We start from the raw sequence: 6797 nt of genomic DNA on the forward strand, positions 1-6797 counted from the left end.
TTATAATTCAACATACATACCTTACATACATACATAATTCTATTTAATTGTTTACTTAAAAACAAGACAGTATTTATTTTCACGGTGATAAAAATTTAAAACCTGAGCCACCTTCCAAACAAAATAGTTACCCTTTTTTTTTTTATTTTGATAAACTCTATCTCTGGAAAGCCATTTTGATCTTGGTGTCACAAATTTTATCACATTGTAAATTATCAGGAGGTGGGTCTAATCTGGAGATTAGTTTTGAAAGTGATTTTGAGTTAGAGAAAGACAAACAAGCAAATAGATACGGAAAACAGAGCTATCAAACATATGATAATACAGGTAGAACAATAATGTAATTGTTGTTTGTTTTTGTTTTTTTTTTTTATTATAAATTTGTTTTAAAATTTAATAAATGTTTCAGAAAAATAAAAAAAAATCTCTTTGTCACCTAACCTTTATTTGGATATGTCAGTTCCATTTCCCCCTCCTTAAAAAGATAATCGCTTAAGAGTTATGATTATCAAAAAAAAAAAAAAAAAAAAAATGGAAACAAATTTGAAACGTTATTGTAGGTCATTTACTTCTCGAACAATCTCAAGACGTAGTATGGTCGTTGTGAGTGAGTGTTTTTAATTATTTTATTGTTGTTATCTATAAAAAGAAAATAATAATAATAAAACCAGTAAGGAAAGTAGTAAAGTCGGACGGGGCCGAATATATGATACCCTTCACCACTATGGGTATATTAAACAGGACTATTAACATGAAATATATATATGGGAGCGATATAGACCGATTTTCTCGAAACTTGGCAGACATCACTCTAGGCTCAATTCAGTACGTTATGCCAAATTTCGTGCCAATCGAAAGATATATAGGGACTTTGGGGCACCATTTACATGAAATCGGACGAAACTATATATGGGAGCTATATCTAAATCAGGACCGATTTTCACGAAACTTGGCAGACATCACTCTAGGCTTAATTCAGTACGATATGCCAAATTTCGTGCAAATCGAAAGATATTTAGGGACTTTGGGCACCATTTACATGAAATCGGAGGAAACTATATATGGGAGGTATATCTAAATCTGAACCGATTTTCTCAAAACTCGGCAGACATCACTCTAGGATCAATTCCGTACGTTATGCCAAATTTCGTGCAAATCGAAAGATATATAGGTACTTTGGGGCACCATTTACATGAAATCGGACGAAACTATACATGGAAGCTATATCTAAATTTAGATCGATTTTCTCGAAACTTGGCAGACATCACTCTAGGCTTAATTCAGTACGATATGCCAAATTTCGTGCCAATCGAAAGACATATAGGGACTTTGGGAAACCATTTACATGAAATCGGACGAAACTATATATGGGAGGTATATCTAAATCTGAACCGATTTTCTTAAAACTTGGCAGACATCACTCTAGACTCAATTCAGTACGTTATGCCAAATTTCGTGCAAATCGAAAGATATATAGGGACTTTGGTGCACCATTTACATGAAATCGGACGAAACTATATATGGGAGCTATATCTAAATCTGAACCGATTTTCACGAAACTTGGCAGACATCATTCTGGGCTCAATTAAGTATGTTATGCCAAAATTGGTGCAAATCGAAATATATATAGGGACTTTTGATGCACCATTTACATGAAATCGGACGAAACTATATATGGGAGCTATATCTAAATCTGGACCGATTTTCACGAAACTTGGCAGACATCATTCTAGACCTAAATGATTAGGCTGTACCAAATTTCGTGCAAATCGAAAGATATATGTGGACTTTGGTGCACCATTTACATGAAATCGGACGAAACTATATATGGGAGCTATATCTAAATCTGGACCGATTTTCATGAAACTTGGCAGACATCATTCTAGACCTAAATGATTAGGCTGTACCAAATTTCGTGCAAATCGAAAGATATATAGGGACCGTTTACATTTAATCGGTTAAATATATATATGGGAGCTATATCTAAATCTGAACCGATTTTTCCCAATTTCAATAGGGTTCGTCCTTAGGGCGAATAAGTGACCTATGCCAAATTTCATCCAATTCGGATCATAAATGCGACCTGTACTTTGTTTACAATTTAACATGGACAGACAGACGGACGGACGGACGGACATGCATAAATCGACTTAAAAAGTGATTCTATGCATATTCTCAAAAGGAACCATGTGTCTATCTCGTGTCCTTTTGCCTGTTACAAACATATGCACAAAGACATAATACCCTGTACCACAGTGTGGTGAAGGGTATAAAAATAGGCAGTAGCGGAAAAAAGAAGTATTATAAACATCATATGCTACTCAAACATCTAATCGGCATTTTTTGGGAGGAGGAGAAATGAGGGTCTGAGAGTCTGAAGATGTGTTTAACGATGAGATATAGAGGGAGTCTTTATAGGATAGCTGTAGGGAGTCATTATGATGGCTAATGACTGATGGCTGTCTACTGCGATCAGCTGATGATTGTCTATATCGATCAGCTGACAGCCATCAACTTATATATGGAGAACAGCTGATGACTTTCGTTATAGACCAGTAGATCCACTGTCCCTGTAAATCAGCTGATGTCTACTTTTATAGACCATCTGATGTGTGTCTACATAGAACAGCTGATGGTTGTTCTATCAAGCAGGCATAATTTTCTAATGGCCAGTGCTCTTTGTTGCCTAGTCCAAGCGGCAACGGATATTAAGTTAGTTAGCGATAGTCTTTTCCACGAAACACATGTCGAAAGGTTAATACGGGCCAACTATAGGCCTCCGAGCCAGTTTACACATTTTGAATGAAGAAGGTATTTTATATATATAGAGATGATCAGCTCCTCTTCTATCATCGTTGGTTTGAGACACTTGATATAGGTAGTACCGTTTACAGCACATTTCAGTAGCGGGTAAATCGATCTTACTTGTATATCTTGTACATAAATCCTCCTCCTCCCAAGCCTCTGTAAATATTCCTTGCCTCAAATCGGCGTCCTACTTAAGTTTTTATTTAGACCAAGCGGAAACCATACATAATGATTTAGTTAGAGATAGCCTTATGCACGAACCAGATGCCGAAAAGTTAATTCGAGCCAACTATAGGTCTCTGAACAGTTTAACCACTTTGAATGAAAAAGATCTTTTATATAGAGATGACCAGCTCCTATTCTATCATCGTAGGTTTTGGGACACTTGATATAGGTAGTACCGTTGATAGCCAATTTCAGTGGAGGGTAAAGCGTCCTTACTTGTATATATTATAAATAAATTCTACCTCTCTCAAACACCTGTAAATATTCCTTGCTTCAAATTCAAATAAATAGATCCCACAATATTTAGATTTAGTTTTAAACTTAGTATTTTATAAGTAAATATATAAAAAAATCGATATGGACTCCTTTTTCAACATCTTTTTTTAGGAGATAATATAATTATTAAAATTGTTATGATAGCTAAAGACAGTTGAAGTCTGTCTACCACGATCAGCTGATGGTTGTCTATATAGATCAGCTGATAACTGTGTCTATGTATATCAACTGATGCCTGTCTCTATAAACCAGCTGATCGTAGTCTCTATAGAGCAGCTGATGGCTATCACTATAGATCAGCAGACCGTCCCTGATGTCTCTGAAAACCAGCTGATGTCTACCTTTTTAGGCTGTCAATATAGACCAACTGATGACTGTCCTCCATCGAACAGCTGATTACAGTCTCTATCGAACAGCTGGTGGTTGTCTCTATAGAACAGCTGCTGACTGTCCAAATAAAACTAACGAAACTGCTGATGACTGTCTATATAGACCAACTGACGACTGTCTTTATAGAACAGCTGATTACTGTATGCATATAGCACAGGAGGTGGGAGACTATATAGACCACAGCAGCCATGTCAAGCCAAAATTCGGATTGACTGCACTGTCAGGAGAGAAATTTCAGTATATAAAACAACGTCCCCTCTAGTTAAATTTTCAGCTGACCTCACTACTAATGGAACTCATATATGCGATAAAATAGCAAATCCGCATGTCCTGACGGAATCACTGACTTTGTGTTAAGAAAGACCACTAGTACTGCATTGAATCACATTTCAATTATCTTCAATCTTGGAAAGTGCCAATAAATATACCCATAAATGACTCGGACAATCTAAATAACCGGCAGATAACTATCGCTGTTAGATTTAATTTAGCCAAGGTATTAGATAGTGTTTGGCAAATCGCAATCATATATAAAATGAGAAGGCTAGGCTTTGAATTTAATATATGTGGGCTTGTGGCTAGTTTTCCAGCCGACAGGAGTTTTAAGGTAACGGTTGAAGAGAAATTTTCGTCAGAAAAGGTAGTTAATGCCAGGGTTCAAAAAGAATCTCTCCTTGGACCCGTTCTCTTCAACATTTTTATTAGTGATATGCCGCATGCATCCAATGGGCGTTTGCTCTCATGCAGGAAATACTAATGACAGACTAAATGCATATTTGGAGCAACTCCCTCTCTCTGAATACTTCTAAACTTGGAAAATACATCTAAATGTCGATAAATGTAAGGCGATAACCATCAAAGGCAAGAAGAAATATGTATACCGCAGTGCAGGACCTACTCTGGCGATTGAAGGGCAAACAACCCAGATTAAATATCTGAGAGTTATCTGAAATAGTAAATTTGAATTTGACGGGGAATATTGACTACCTTCTCGGGAAATTCAAAGGCATATTTTGGTGCTACCAGCGTGCTATCAAAGCAACTTGTGGACTCAATGTAAAGGTTAGATTATGTATCTACAAACAAATAATATGTCTTCCCTGTTTGGTTTGCGATCTATTTTCCACCAATTACTCTTTGAGTACGCAGATGTAGACATGCAGGGAATATTAATGACAGACTAAAGAATATTTGAAACAACTCTCTAAATACTTCCAAACTTGGAAAATGCCGATAAATGTGAGGCGATAACCTTTAAAGGTAAGAAGAAATATTTATACCGCAGCGACAGACAGTGTTTAATTTAGAATTGTATAAAAATTCTACTTTTTATTGTCCCCTCTTTTGGTCGTTAATTATTCGTTAAATGTATGCGCTACGGTTTATTGCAACCTTGGTTTAGCGCCTTTGACATTTTAACGAGTAATTACTTGTCAGTTTTTTGCCCCCTCCTTTAAGCATCAAGGAGTATCAAACTGTCAGTCGGACAGACAACCACGCAATATCGTTTGCACACAGGCATATCGTTGCCAAAGGTAATATCGTTTACCACCAAACAACCAAATAAACCACTGAATTTTATTATTAAGAAAACTATTGTGTTTTTCTCTTAATTCTTTTACTTTCACGGCACACGGCTATTCGTACACCCCTACCCTACGGTCCACTGCTCCACGCATTCGGCGTACTGACTCCCTTCGGCGGAGCCCCTCTGAGCTAAACAGACAGTATGAACCTACTCTACTATTGGAGGACAGGCAACGAGAAACTCCAGCCGATTTGAATTTGACGGACATATTGATTGCCTTCTCAGGAAAGTCAAAAGGAGTATTTTGGTGCTACCAGCGTGGTATCAAAGCAACTTGTGGACTCTCTGTTAAGGTTATATTATACTTATCTACAAACAAATAATAAGGTTACTAATTGGTTATGCCTTTCCTGTTTGGTTTGGCATTTTTTCCCACCAATTACTCCTGGAGTACGCAGATGGCATGTAGGGAAGACTAAAGCATATTTGGAGCAACTCCCAAAATACTTCCAAACTTGGAAAATGCCGATAAATGTGAGGCGATAACCTTCAATAGCAAGAAGAAATATTTATACCGCAGCGACAGACAGTATGAACCTACTCTACTATTGGAGGACAAACAATAAGAAACTCCAGACGATTTGAATTTGACGGACATATTGATTGCCTTCTCAGGAAAGTAAAAAGGAGTATTTTGATGCTACCAGCGTGCTACCAAGCAACTGGCGGAGTCTATGTTAAGGTTAGACTACTAATCTTCAAACAGATCATAAGGCCACTAATTGGTTATAAGACCACTAATTGGTTTGGGATCTCTTTCCACCAAATGGAGAGGCTGCGCATTTGACAGAGGCGGGTTCTTATGTCCTGTTAGAGCCTAAGGCCAATACAAGCGGTAGATGGAATCCGGCGAATACATGCTAATGAAGTAGTGTACGATTTCATTGGCTTCAGACGAATAGGGGCCTAGGCCAAGCGGCAACTTTAGATAATAAGTTAGTTAATGATAGCCTTTTGCACGAAACAAATGTCTAAATGTTAATTCGGGCCAACTATAGGCATCCGAGCATTTTAGCCACTTTGAATGAAGAAGATCTTCTATAAAGAGATGACCAACTCGTCTTCTAACACCTAGGTTTGGGACACTTGATATAGGTAGCACCATTGACAGCCCATTTCAGTAGCGGGTAAAAATACCTTACTTACAACTTTGTTTGGGAGATAATATAATTATTAAAATACTTGTAATATTGTATGACCTGCTAATAACTGTCTTTAGAAAAAAATCTGACCACAAATTCTGAGGTAGTAGATTTTTCTTTCCATTCAGTGTTCGCAATCTCTTCAGCCTGAAATTATGCTACAAAACGGATGTCAACGTTAGAAAAGATAACAATCACTTCATACACTTCGATACTGCTACTGGCTAGATGATAACATTCCTATATGCTTTATCTAACAGAAGAACTTCTCATAAAAATCAGTCGGGTTGTATTTTTATAGCTTAAAAAATATTTTTTCTTTATTATAATTCCACAACAATAACAACAACAAAATGTTAATAGCCTCT

This window comes from Musca vetustissima, unplaced genomic scaffold (genome assembly GCF_032173495.1).
Source record: "Musca vetustissima isolate MV318-11 ecotype Yass unplaced genomic scaffold, APGP_CSIRO_Mvet_v1 utg317391, whole genome shotgun sequence".
Lineage (NCBI taxonomy): Eukaryota > Metazoa > Arthropoda > Insecta > Diptera > Muscidae > Musca > Musca vetustissima.